Genomic DNA, 15,656 nt, shown 5'->3' on the forward strand with positions numbered 1-15,656 from the left:
CTTGTATATAGCTTTTCATAATTGTGCATATATTATGATATCTTAAGATTTGTGCATTTTTTCCCTAGAAGTAGAGTGTTGATCAAAAAATATCCATATTTAAAATTTTGAAAAATATTGCCATGATGTCCATCCAAAACGGTTATAGTAGCTTAATCTTTATATTCACAGAATATGAGATTTTCCTATATACTTATCTCCAGTGCTCACCAAATCTTTAATGAGTATTTACTGACAAGTGAAACTTACTTGTATTTTTGTTTTAATCTGTATGTCTTTCTCTCCATCTTTATTGAGATATAACTGACAAATAAAAGTTGTAATATTAAAAAAAAATAAATGTATATTCATTGTGAGAGAGAGTGAGAGGGGAAGAGGCAGAGAAAGAGGGGGACAGAGGATCTGAAATGGGCTCTTACTGACAGCAGTGAGTCTGATGTGGGGCTTGAACTCCCAAACCGCGAGATCATGACCTGAGCCGAAATCAGACATTCAACCGAATGAACCACCCAGGAGCCCTGAAAGTTGCATTTATTTAAGGTGTACAACTTGATGTTTTGATATACACAAATCTTGTGAAATAAGTGCTACAATTAAGCTAATTAACATATCCATTACCTCACATAATTACCCTTTTCTTTTTTCTTTTCATGGTAAGAATGCTTGTGATCTACCTTGTTAGAAAATTGCAAATGTATCAAACAATATTGTTGACTATATTCACATTACTGTACATTTGATCTCCAGAAGGTATTCATCTTGCATAACTGAAACTTCATACCCCTTGACCAGCATTTCTCCATTTTTCCTTCCCTCTAGCCTCTGTAAATCACCATTTCACTCTCTGCTTCTATGAGCTTGATGATTTTAGATTTCATATATAATATGATCATTCAGTATTTGTCCCTCTATGTCTGGTTTATTTCACTTAGCATAATGTCACTTAGTATAAGGTTCATTCATGTTATTGTATATGGAAGGATTTCCTTCTTTTTTAAGGTTGGATAACATTTGACTGTATATATTGATGCCCATTTTATATATCCATTCATCTGTTGATGGACCTTTAGGGTTGTTTCCATATCTTGTCTAATGTGAATAATACTGCAATGAACATGAGAATGCAGATAGATATTTCTTTGAGATAATGATTTCATTTCCTTTGGAAACATACTCAGATATGGGATTGCTGGATCATAATGTCCTATTTTTAATTTTTTGAGGAATCTCTATAATGTTTTTTATAATGGGTGCTGCCAACATTATGCAGGGTGACTTTCTTTCCCTTTTGTCTACTGTCCAATACTTGTTATCTTTTGCCTTTTTGATAATAACCATTAAAAAGGCCCTTTACCCAGTTTTTAGTTGGGTTGTGTTTTTGCTCTTGAGTTGTCTGAGTTTCTTACACATTTTAGATATTAACCCCTTATCAGGTAGATGATTTGCAATTATTTTCACCTACTCTGCAGGTTATTTCCTCACTCTGTTGACTATTTCCTTTGTTGTGTAGAATATTTTTAGTTTAATGAACCCTCACTTATCTTTTTTTTTGCTTTTGTTGTCTGTGCTTTGGTGTCATATCCAAGAAATCGTTTCTCAGACCTTTGTAAAGAGGTTTTCTCTTGTTTTCTTCTAGGAGTTTTACTTTTTTTGGATATTTTTAAGTCTTAATCCATTTTGGGTTGGGATTTGTGTATGGAGCAAGATAAAGGTCCAATGTCATGTGGATACCCAGCTTTCCAAGACCATTTATTGAGGAGACTATCATTTCCCCATTGTATGTTCTACTGTCAAAGATCGGTAGACTGCAAGTATATGAATTTATTTTTGGAATCTCTATTCTGTTCCATTAGTCTGTGTATTTGTGTTTATGACAGTACTATGCTCTTTTGATTACTTCAGTTTTGTAATATATTTTGAAATTAGGAAGTATGGTGCCTCCTCTTTGAGTAATGGGGATTTGCAAATTTGCTGCTTAACTTCCAAACATTGGTGGTCTTCCTTTAAAGTCAGCCTTTCTGTAAATTTGTACTTAATATGTGTCTTTTATAGTATTGTTTTAAAATTCAGTTTGACAGTCTTTTTCTTTACATTGAATTTATTCCACTGACATTTAATGTAATTATAAGGCATACTTGGTTTTAAAATCTGTCATTTTATTTGATTATTTGTCTTATGTACTTTTCTTACTTTCTTTGTCTTTTCTTGACTTTATGTTTTTATTACCAGCATATTTTTTATTTTTCCAGCTTTCTCCTGTATTTGTCATTTAATTATGCATTCTTCTATTATTCTTTTAGTTGTTACCCTAGAAATTAAAGTTTGTATCTTTGATTTACTGTAGTCTGCCTTAGGTTATGTTTTTAATATTTTCTGAAGAAAGCAAAAATCTTAACAATAGTTTAAACCTGTTTCTTACCTCCTTTGTCCTTTGTGCTAAGGTTTTCGTATAATATATTCCACTTTGATTTATACAAGATATAATCATTAGTACTATTTTAAAGCATCAAAATTCTACATCACTTCACATATTTACACTTTCCTATGGTTTTCATTCTTTCTTGCTATTTTGTATTTCCATCTGAGATCATGATCTTTCTGCCTGAAGAACTTCTTTTAATATTTCTTTTACAGCCAGTCTTTTCTTTAAAAAATTTTTTTATTAGTGTGTATTTATTTTTGAGAGAGAGAGAGAGACAGAGCAGGACTTGGAGAGGGGCAGAGAGAGACAGAGATACAGAATCCAAAGCAAGTCCAGGGCTGGACAGGACACAGGGCTCAAACCCATGAACTACAAGATCATGACCTGAGCCAAAGTTGGATGCTTAACCAATGTAGCCACCCAGGTGCCCCAGTGCCAGTCTTTTTCTAATGAGTTTTCTTAGATTTTGTCTGGAAAACATCTTTGTTTTGTCTTAATTCTTGAAGGATATATAGCTGGGTATAAAATTCTTAGATGGTGTATCCTTTCAGCACTTTAAAGATGTCACTCAGGTTTTTTTTTTTTTTTTGTTTTGTTTTTTTTTAATTTTTTTTTCAACGTTTTTATTTATTTTTGGGACAGAGAGAGACAGAGCATGAACGGGGGAGGGGCAGAGAGAGAGGGAGACACAGAATCGGAAACAGGCTCCAGGCTCTGAGCCATCAGCCCAGAGCCCGACGCGGGGCTCGAACTCCCGGACCGCGAGATCGTGACCTGGCTGAAGTCGGACGCTTAACCGACTGCGCCACCAGGCGCCCCAAGATGTCACTCAGTTTTTATTGAAAATTCATCAGTCATCTTATTTTTCTCCTTTGAAAGCAGAGTGTTTTCTTTCACTGAAGCTTTCCCCTTTCCGTTAGGTTTTCAGCAGGCTGACTGTAATGTATTTGGGGTTTGTAGAGATGCTTGAAAAATGTAGTTAGATTCCTTTGTCACTGGTAAAGAATTCTTTTTAATATTTCTTCTTTCTCATTATTTCTCTCCTTTACTGCTGGGGCTACAAATTATGTATAATTAGAGGTTTCACCATGCCTCTTTTGCTCTTTTCTGTGTTTTATTTTTTTAACTTTTTCCCCTTTTGTACATTTTCACTAATTATGCTTTTTAGTTTGTACTCCTCTCTTCTATGTCTGTTCTGCTGCTATTAATCCTATATTTTCAGTTCTCAATTTTAGTTGCAGTGCTTTTGAGTTCTAGGATTTTCATTTGATTTTTTTAGCTTTTAGAATCCGTATCAGTGTTAAAATTCTTTATTCTTTATCTTCGCTTCTATTTTCTTAACTCTATTAGTCATAGTTTTTTATAAAGTTGTCTAATAACTCCAATATTTATTATTATTTAAAAATTTTTTCTTAATTTTTTTTTTATTTTTGCGAGAGAGAGAGACAGAGAGAGAGGGCAGGCAAGCATGAGTGAGGGAGGGTCAAGGAGAGAGAGACACACACAGAATCCAAAGCAGGCTCCAGGTTCTGAGCTGTCAGCACAGAGCCCGATGTGGGACTTGAAACCATGAACTGTGAGATCATGACCTGAGCTGGAGTCAGATACTTAACTGACTGAGCCACCCAGGTGTTCCTAATTTCAATATTTAAATGACCTCATGTATTTGTGCTTTTATTTATTTTTCTTGGCTTTTGGCCATTTCTCATATATATATGAGAAATATATATTTATATATATGAGAAATATATACGTATATGAGAAATATATACGTATATGAGAAATATATACGTATATGAGAAATATATACGTATATGAGAAATATATATTTATATGAGAAATATATATGTATATGAGAAATATATCTATATCTATATCTATATCTATATCTATATCTATATCTATATGTATCTTTATAGAGGTTCTGGATAATGTTATCTCCTTTCAATGAGGGTTACATTGTATTTTGGAAGATCACATTGGTCCTGGTAAAGGTTGATCTCAAGCTTATTCTGATTTCGCTCTTACTTCTAGTACAAGGATCAACAGAGTCCTGTAAAGGACAAGATAGTAAATATTTTAGAGTTTGTGGATCATACTATATATATATATATATATATATATATATATATATATGTATAAATTTATGATAAAATTCATTATCCTTCTAAATTTTTAGGTATTACATAAAAACCATAATATGTTACAAAGTAAATGTGTTTTTAGTTCTTTTTTTAAATTTATTTTTTTAAATTTACATTCAAGTTAGTTATCATATAGTGCAACAAAGATTACAGGAGTAGATTCCTTAATGTCTCTTACCCATTTAGCCCATCCCCTCTTGCACAACCCCTCCAGTAACCCTCTGTTTGTTCTCCATGACTCTCTTCTGTTTTGTCCCTTCCCTGTTTTTCTATTCTTTTTGCTTCCCTTCCCTTATGTTCATCTGTTTTGTATCTTAAAGTCCTCATATGAGTGATGTCATATGATATTTGTCTTTCTCTGACTAATTTTGCTTAGCATAATACCCTCTAGTTCCATCCAAATGGCAAGATTTCATTCTTTTTGATTGCTGAGTAGTACTCCATTGTATATATATACCACATCGTCTTTATCTGTTCATCCATTGATGGACATTTGAGTTCTTTCCATACTTTGGTTATTGTTGACAGTACTGCTATAAACATTGGTGTGTATGTGTCCCTTTGAAACAGCATACCTGTAGCCCTTGGATAAATACCTAGTAGTGCAATTGCTGGGTTGTAGGGTAGTTCTATTTTCAATTTTTTAAGGAACCTCCATACTGTTTCCCAGAGTGGCTGCAGATCATACAATATTTACTACAACTATTCCACATTACTATTGTAGCAGAAAAATAATTGTAGATAATATGTAGGTGATTGAACCTGGCTATGTTTCAATAAAATTCATTGACATTAAAAAGTGAATTTCATATAACTTTTGATGTTATGTAATAGTACTTTTTCTTTGCTTATTTTCAATCATGTAAAAATATGAAAAACCATTCTTAGGTCTAAGAACATACAAAAATAGGTGGCAGGTCATGTTGACCTGCAGGTTGTAGTTTGCTGTTCCCCTGTAGTAGCAAATGCCCTTTACTCCTAAGTGTGACCCTTTTTGGTTCATAACTGGAAACCTGGAGGTTCATTAAGGTCTCCATCTCCAGGACTTGAATTCCATCCTCTGTCTCCATGGCTCCAGTAATCTTTGCTCAGTTTTCAGCTTCCTATCTGCTGTTTCCTGATGGATTTCTTGGGATTTTATCTTGCACATATGGCACTTAATATTCAGCCAGTGTTTGGAGGGATATGTGTAGTCAGATTTTGGGCTCATTTCTCTGAGATTCTCTCTTCTTTTGGATTTTATTTTTCAGGTCTTATATGTTTAAGCTCCATGCTCGAACATGATCTCTTTAGCTCAGATTGACTGCTTCTTTCTGATTAGGTACTATTCCCCACTCTCTCATACACAGAAAATTAGAAAATATCCTCTAGAGAAAATGCCAGTTTGAATATGAAGTTTATCAAGTAAGTTCGAATATGAACATTATTTTGTTCCTTATTCAAAGATTGTAATTCCTCAAATACTGCCTGCAATTTAATAATCCCCATTGTCTTTAAAAAGTTGCTGTATATAATGTGGTGAGCTTTTTTATTCTTGTTTTCAACAAGAGGGATCATCTTGTTGAGCAGAAGTCTGTATAGGCTTTTTAAATTGCTATGTAGCAAAAATTTTCAATATAGCTTTTAGGTTTCATGATAAGCCTGGGAAGATCATTCTCATTATTATATTTTAAATATATCCTCCCATGCTTTTTTGATTAATATTTGATTTCAAGTTTTACATTTAAATCAATTTTTACATTTAAGTCATTGATTAATCTAAAATTCATTTTGAAATTCATTTTTACAAAAGATATGAAATAGGATTTCAGTCTTTTCTCAAATGACTAGCCAGTTTTCTCAACACTGATTATTGATTTGAAATGCTATACTTGTAATATATTAAATTCCTAATTGTACAGGGATATATTTTGAGATTCTCTACTATGTGTCACTGATGTGCTTGTCTATTTAAGGACCAAAATAATCGTATTTTAGAATATATTTTATTATGAGGGAAGACCATTCTCCTATTAACCTTCTTTTTCAGAAATGTCCTAGGTTTTCTTTCATGTTTACTTTTCCAGATGAACTTTAGAATTGGTTGGTCAATTAGGACCAAAAAAAGGTAGGATATCAAAAGCACAGGCAATGAAAGAAAAAAATAGGGAAGTTGGACTTTCACAAAATTAAAACTTTTGTATGTCAAAGGACATTATCAATAGAGTGAAAATGCAACCCGTGAAATAGGAGAAAATATTTGCAAATAATATATTTGATAATATTTGTATCTAGAATATAAAGAAACCCTACAACCCAATAATAACAATAAAAACAAATAATTTGATTTAAAAATGGGCAAAAGACTTGAACAGACTTTTCTCTAAAGAAAATATACAAACAGTCAATATGCACATGAAAAGATGCTCAACATCACTAATTGAAGGGAAAGGCAAATGAAAATCACAGTAGGATATCACTTCATATCCATTAGGATGGCTATTATTAAAAATGAGAAAATGGCAAGTGTTGGCAAGGTTGTGGAGAAATTGGAAGCCTTGTGCACTTCTTTTGGGAATATAAAGTGGTGCAGCTATTGGGAAATGGTCTGATGATTCCTCAGAAAATTAAACTGAGTAATTTGAAATTAATGGAAATAGCATATGATCTAGCAATTTCATTTTTGGGAATATACCCAAAAGAATTGAAAGCAGAAACTCGAATATATTTGTACACCATTGTTTATTAGCAACATTATTCATAATAGCCATGAGGTGGATACAGCTCAAATGTCCACTAACAGATGGATAAACAAAATTTTGTATTTACATACAATGGAATATTACTCAGCCTTAAGAAGGAAGGATATTCTGACATATGCTACAAGATAGATGAACATTGAGGATATCGATATCACACAATGTGAAATACACCAGTAACAAATAGACAAATACTGAATGATTCTACTTAAATGAGGTACCTAGAATAGTCAAATTCGTACAGAAAATAGAATGATGGTTGTCAGGGTTGGAGGGTAGAAAGAATGGAGAATTAGTATTTAATCGGTACCGAGTTTCAGTTTGAGAAAATTAAAAGTTCTGGAGATGGATGGGGGTGATGGTTGCACAGGAATGCTAATGTACTTACTGCTGTTGAACTGTACATATAAAAATGCTTAATATAGTGAATTTTATGTTCTAGATACTTGATCACAATAAAAACATTTCTTAGAAAGATAATAAAGAAGGGGGAACCTATTTGTAGTTTTTATTGTATTAAAAATGTACAACTTTTTAATACTACGTCTTGCTAAGAATAAGATGTATCTTTCTATTATTTATTTTTTTATGCTTCTCAGTAACATGTTGAATTTTTCTTCATATAGTTTCTGAACACTTCTTGTCGTAGTTTTCTGTTTGTTTGCTTGCTTTTCTTGTTGTACTTTTTTCTTCAACCTGTAGTGAGATCAAGACTCGGATGCTTAACTGACTGAGCCACCCAGGTGCCCCAGCTTGTTGTGTTATGCTTTTGGTTTGTTTCTTTGTTTGTTTGTTTGTTTATTTATTTATTTAGACAGAGCACATCTATGCACATGTGAGTGAGGGGGAGAGGGGCAGAGAGAGAGGGAGAGAGAGACTTCCAAGCAGGCTCCTTGGTGTTAGTGCAGAGTCCATAACAGGACTCCAACTCAGAAACCATGAGATCATGATCTGAGCGGAAATTAAGAGCTGGACGCTTAGCTTACTGAGTCACCCAGGCACCCCTTCTTGTTATACTTTTGAACTGGAACTCTTTTCCAGTGTTTAACTGGTTCTTGTTTGAATATAATGTTCAGGTGGGTGGGGGGTTACAAATAAGTGTCACAAAGATGAAAGGTACAGTACAGGGAATATAGTCAATAATATTGTAATAATATTGTATAGTGACAGATGGTGATTATACTTCTGTGGTGAACAGTGAGGGATGTAGAGAATTGTTGAATCATTATGTTGTACAACTGAAATTAATATAACACTATATGTTAATTATATTTCAATAAAAAAAGGTAATCACATAAAAAAAGTCTTCAATTATATTATTTTTCACCAGGTATCTTCTTTTTCTCCCATTGTTTTCTCTAATACTGTGTTAATTCTTTCAAATAAGTTTTTAGTGAGCACTTTACTTGAGTATAGAGAAACATTAGTATATTCTTGATCTCAAGAAACTTATAGTCTATCTGGGAAATGAAAAAAACATAGATTTTTATTTTTTTAGACCTAGACAATAGCCTGTATTCCAGCCTTTTATTTAGTGAGGAAAATAAACCTTATGAAATCAAGTCATGTTCTTATCTCACTAAATTAATACAGCCTTTAAAATGGTGTACTAATTTTTATGTGGTAGTTTCTATTTTACATTACATTTTACTGTAATGGTAACAGAAAAAAAAATAAATGCAGGAAATCATTTGTTTAATGTATGGTCCCACAAGACTCCTGGGAGGATCTTGGTGGTAACAATCAATGCTCTGGGTAGTGCCCTGTAGATAGAGGCTACAGATCCCTTTCCAGCTCTGTCCTTGACCAGCTTGAGTGTAGGGCTATGATACATAGACAGTCTTACAGTCTTCTTCATCTCAGGTCCAGTGTATCTTCTTGGGTGTGCACCTCAATCACATCAGAAACTTGTAAAAACCTTTTCCTGTACATGGCAAGGAGTTTCTGACTGAGATCTGTTGTGGATCTTATATATCTGTATTTCAAATTCTTCTGATGCAGGTGATCCATGAACCATATTGCTCTTCTATAGTAACAAATTCAGTTACCAGCCCTAAACTACTTTTTACTGAGACTTGTAGACATTATAAGATTTTTCCTTTTCCTTTTCTTTTCTTTTTCTTTTCTCTTTTCTTTTCTTTTTGAGAGAGTGTGAGTGAGGGTGAGAGGCAGAGGGAGAGAGAATCTTAAGCAGGCTCCACACTCAGCACAGAGCCCTTCACGGGGCTCTATCCCACCACCCTGCGATTGTGACCTGAGCTGAAATCAAGAGTTGGATGCTCTACCAGTTGAGCTATCCAGGTGCCCCAAGATTTTTCCTTTTATTTTTATTTTTTTAATGTTCATTTATTTTTGAGAGAGAGAGAGAGAGAGAGAGAGAGAGAGAGAGAGAGAGAGCTCATGCAAGCATGAGTAGAGGAGGGGCAGAGAGAAGGAGACAGGATCGAAAGATGGATCTGTTCTGACAGCAGAGAGCCCCATGCGGGACTCAAACTCATGAACCGTGAGGTAATGACTGAGCCACCCAGAAGCCCCAAGATTTTTCCTTTTAAATGTCCAATTTCATGTTCCAATCCCTGGTATAATCACGACTCCCACTGTACTGGACCCTATCTGATGGCAGTGCACATACCAAATTCTACCCTTTTTCAGTAGGCCTCGTTTTTCTGCCTCCATTCTTTCTTGGAATTTCTTCAGTTCCTCTCTATTGTGCCCATTGCACCTGCTTTTCCCTGATTTTAGCAGCCTCTCCAGCAATTCCCAGCTGCCCCCGGCACATAGCATTACCACCTTTGCTATTTCAGCTGGGTTAAAGCTTCAGAAACCCCATTAACCTTCTGAGTCCTGTCATTTAGCCCTCCAGGTACCAGTGTATTCAATTGCTCTTCACTTCATACCTGTATATTCTAAATCTTAAGGAATCTACTGGGATAGTACTGCAGATGCTACCATGTCTAATTATTCTTCACTTTCAGATCTATTTAATCTACATTTCAGACAACCCATTGTTACAATACTTTTTCCTAGTTTATTTTTAGAAATCCACGAATTAAAAAAAATATTTTTCAAAATAACATGCCTCCTCTTGTCACTCTAGTGGTTGTATGTTGATAAAATTGAGATACCACATTGTAATTTTGGTTGCTCAGTGTATTTATAAAAATTACATGCCATCTGTACATTCTCCAATTACATATTACTAACTCTTAGTTTCTGAAAACATAGTAATGAAAAGTTCATATGGAATTGCCTGATCCTTGTAACATTCCACGTGGCTATCAACTGTACTCATGGTGAAATCTGCATAAGCTATTCTCAGTTCCCCTGGGCCTTGCCTAGTGGTGCCCAATCTGTGCCAGCCTGGAGCTTTCTCTGACCACTCTTCCTCTTTCCATGTATTCTTAACTCCCCCAGCCCATCTCCCTTTCTCACTCTCTTTACAATGAGTGGATAGCTGACATTCTTAAAGCAGTCTTAATGTTGGGGCTGGAGACTTGAAAGTGGTGGACATTAGCATGTTGAATAACAAGGATATTTGGGAAGAAAGCAATTCATTGTCGCCACCATGTATTATCTCACTTTTTAAGCTTCAAATCAATTCTTTATGAATAAGGAGGTTAAGGATCCCACTGTCACAGAACTTCAAACTGTGAGGGCTGACACTTTTCACAACCAAGTATGTATCACTCAGAAACTGTGGTTTTTCTAAAGGAGCCCTGGGAAATCTTAGCCTCTTCAGTGGTTTGTAACAAATGAAGATGTACACTGGAAAAGTGGTACACTGACCAGTTATAACCAGAGAATGGCCCATTAGTGCTCCAACTCCATCCCTATGACTGATTGGAGTTTTCAGTAGTCAGCTTAAATGCCTTCATCTTCTCCAGAGAGCTGGCAACCTGTATAGTTTTCCTCTTCACTAATATTTGCAAATCAGTATTACATATGCCATAGGTAAAAAATGGGCTAGGACTTGTCATATTCTCTTTAGTTTTCCAATCTGTGTCCTGCATCATCAAACCAAAGGCAATATTAAGAAATAGCATAGGTTCTTAGAACAGGGTATCTCAATATCAATAATAATTGATATTATTGCTTTCTTGTGATGGACTGTGTTGTGCATTGTAGGATGTTTTTAGCAGCACCCCTGACCTCTATCCACTAGATTCCAGTAGCACCCTCCTCGCTAGTGTGATAACCAAAAATGGCACTGGACATTGCCAGGTGTCTCCTGGGTTATAAAATTGCCCCTGGTTGAGACCATCGCTTTAGAGAAAGTGAAATTTAAATGATGTAATTCCCGTTATTACTTCTTTTAAAAAATGATTTATGTGTTTTAATCTTTGATATTTTTAAAAGATAATTTACATGACTAGGGAATTAGCAAGAGTTCAATCTTGGTCTAAAAGTTAACCTAGCTAGGCAGTAATTCCTTCTCAAAGGAAGAGAAATGCTAATACTAAAGAAGGTGCTCCATGCAAATGAGCTTCCATTTAAATTTAGTCCTGCTGAAGACCTAGCCTAGGTTACCAGCAGTGTTAATCTGCCATTCAGTAACAAAGTAAACTGGGATGTTCAGATTATATATTAGCCCACATAGAAAGACAACATAAGGCGTTTTTCTGAAACAAAGCTGTTATCATTTCGGAGATCTAATTTTTGAAGCTTATGTTTGGTACTCATCTGATAACATGTTTCACATAGTGTCTGATAAAAGAATGCTAGTTCATAGAAAAACATGGGTGTATGTGGGTAAGTGGGTGTAAGGTACATTTCAGGCTTTTTTTTTTTTTTTTTTTCTGTTCCTAAAGTCTGTTCTTTGTAGTGTTAGGACTCAAAGTGTATGATGTGCAAGAAATGCAAGAAATGCAGATTGTAAGAAATACAGAATCTTAGGCCTCACCCTTGACCTACTAGATCAGATTATGAATTTTAACACCATCCCCAGGTAATTCTTTTACAAATTAAAGCTTAACCTCCAAACACTAGTTCCTCAGATTACTGAAAGATAAATTCTGGGAAAGGATTTTATAAAACATAAGTTTTGGGAAGAGTGGGTTTGGTCTCGATACACAGGTTCTTCTACAACAGCACCTCTCAACAAATATCCATGTTTAAATTCTGATTTTCCAATTGGGAAGTGGTGGAGATTAAGCAATGTTTTCTAAACTTGTTTGATAATGGGACTTTTGTTTTCATAGACATCACTTTGGAAAATGTTCCTGTAGTTATGTAGTACAGGCATTTACCACATAATTAAATGACAACTGTATCTTAAGTAAATAAATTAATCAGTAGCTAATCATGGTTAATGATAACTGATAATATGCCGAGCAGCAGGAAAAGACAAACTTTGTAGAGAAGAAAAAAGCAATCATCACCATCATCATAAAACAGAAAACAGTAAACCATAATCCTTTTTTTTAAAAAAAAATTTTTTTTAACATTTATTTATTTTTGAGACAGAGAGAGAGCATGAACAGGGGAGGGTCAGAGAAAGAGGGAGACACAGAATCTGAAACAGGCTCCAGGCTCTGAGCTGTCAGCACAGAGCCCGACGCGGGGCTCGAACCCTCGGACCACGAGATCATGACCTGAGCCGAAGTCGGATGCTCAACTGACTGAGTCACCCAGGCGCCCCTATAATCCTTTAGATTACTACTTAAATTTAAAAGCTATTAACAAAATAAAACAACAATTATAAGAAATAATAGTTGGTTCATAGCATTTAGCATGTAAGTTTTTTAGAAAGAAATTTTCTGAAATCAGTTCAAGATATTTTTTCACATAGTTCTTACTGTTCATGAAATTTTGGGTATTAGAAATATTTAAACAAAATTAACAATTGAAAAATATATATTTTAAAATAAAAATCACTATAGCAAGGTATGAGTGACATGCAAAAACTGTACATATTTGATCTATATCGATGAGGGAGCGTGGCGCAAGCTGTGGGCAAAATACAGGCTGCCCGCTCTACCTCCCTCAGGTGGAATATGCATGATATTTCTCAGACGTTCCTGCCCACTCAAGAACAAAAAGGAAAGAGGTTTAAGTGCTTGCTACGGTAATGTGGGAAACTAAGGCAAATGGAAAATTAAATTCCCTTACTGCCCACTGACAAGTCCTTGAAACCCCAGTGAACTCCCTCTAGACGCTGAGCTGCCTCAAGGATGACACTTTGCTGGGGGCAAAAAAGAACCTTAGCTTAACATTATCCCAACCTTGAGGATCCTGTAAGTTTACTTCCTTTATCTCAACTGCCTCAAGATACATGCTGGCAACGATACTCCAAGCTTATGCCCCCCCCCACCCCCATATACATCTGTAGGGTTTCATGACTGAGGTTTTATTAAACAGTAATAAATGGCCCTTCCCTACCAATAGCTAGCCCCTCAAGGTTCTGGAAACCTAGCTTCCAAATTACCTTAGAGTACTCTATCCCTGACCCCCTCCCAACCTGAGAGTATATAATGAGTTACCTGTCAAGACTCCAGTGCAGCTTTCTGACCACAGGCCCTGTCCCCATGGTTTAATAAAATCACCTTTTGCACCAAAGACGTCTTCAAAATTCTTTCTTGGCTCTTGGCTCTGGACCCCTTCACTGTCACCCCCAAATTTCATCATATATTACTCGATGCATTTGGAGATATGTACCCCTTGAAACCATCACCATAATCTATGTTATAAACATATTAATCACCTCCAAAAGTTTCCTCCTGCCTACTCTCTTGAAAAATACATATCTTTATTTTGAATTAAAGTATTGCAGGATTTTTTACCTCAGTACCCGGGGTTCATTGTCTCCTTGCTTCGGAGAATGAAGAGGTGGACACAAAATGAGCAGCAGGCAAAAGTTTATTAGAGCAAAAGATCAGAAAGTAAGAATAGTAGGAAACCTCTCTTTACAGAGAGGGGACATTCGAAAGTGAATGCCTGCCGACAAAAGGAAAGGGTTCTTGTTTTATAACGTCACCCTCCTCCTCCTTCCCCCACATCCCCAGCTTCTCAGGTTTTACCTTTATTGGCTGGATAACTAGGTGCTGTGTTGTCCATTCCTGATTGGCTCATTTCCATTGTATGAGGGATGGTCAATTGGTCATACTATTCCTTGTGGGTCATAATTTTATGGTCTACTTATTTTTAGTTAGGTTTTTTGTCAAATTCCTTAAGTTTTTTGTCAAATTCCTTAAGTAGGTGGGGTCTGTTACATTCTTTTTTTTTTTTTTTTTGATTTATTTATTTTTAAATTTACATCCAAGTTAGTTAGCATATAGTGCAACAATGATTTCAGGAGTAGATTCCTTAATGCCCCTTACCAATTTAGCCCATCCCCCCTCCCCTTCCACAACCCCTCCAGCAACCCTCTGTTTGTTCTCTATATTTAAGAGTCTTTTATGTTTTATCCCCTTCCCTGTTTTTATATTTTTGTTTCCCTTCCCTTGTGTTCATCGGTTTTGTCTGTTAAAGTCCTCATATGAGTGAAGTCCTATGATACTTGTCTTTCTCTGACTAATTTTGCTTAGCATAATACCCTCTAGTTCCATATAAGTAGTTGCAAATGGCAAGATTTCATTCTTTTTGGTTACCAGGTAATACTCCATTGTGTGTGTGTGTGTGTGTGTGTGTGTGTGTGTGTGTGTACCACATCTTCTTTATCCATTCATCTGTCGATGGACATCTGGGCTCCTTCCATCCTTTGGCTATTGTTGATAGTGCTGCTATAAACATTGGCGTGCATGTGCCCCTTTGAAACGGCACTCCTGTATCCTTTGGATAAATACCTAGTATTGCAATTTTTGGGTCATAGGGTAGTTCTATTTTTTAATTATTTGAGGAACCTCCATACTGTTTTCCAGAGTGGCTGCACCCCCAGTTTGCATTCCCACCAGCAGTGCAAAAGAGATCCTCTTTCTCCTCAGCCTCACCAACATCTATTGTTGCCTGAGTTGTTAATGTTAGCCATTCTGACGGGTGTGAGGGGATATCTCCTTGTGGTTCTGATTTGTATTTCCCTGATGATGAGTGATGTTGAGCATTTTTTCATGGGTCGATTGGCCATCTGGATGTCTTCTTTGGAGAAGTGTCTATTCATGTCTTTTACCCATTTCTTCACTGGATTATTTGTTTTTTGGGTGTTGAAATTGGTCAGTTCTTTATAGATTTTAGATACTAACACTTTAGCTGATATGTCCTTTGCAATATCTTCTCCCTTGCTATTGGTTGTCTTTTAGTTTTGCTGATTGTTTCCTTTGCTGTGCAGAAGCTTTTTATTTTGATGAGGTTCCAGTAGTTCATTTTTGCTTTTGTTTCCCTTGTCTCTGGAGGGATTGCAGGGTCTGTTACATTCTTAAG

This window comes from Herpailurus yagouaroundi, unplaced genomic scaffold (genome assembly GCF_014898765.1).
Source record: "Herpailurus yagouaroundi ecotype Mexico unplaced genomic scaffold, PumYag 162, whole genome shotgun sequence".
NCBI lineage: Eukaryota > Metazoa > Chordata > Mammalia > Carnivora > Felidae > Herpailurus > Herpailurus yagouaroundi.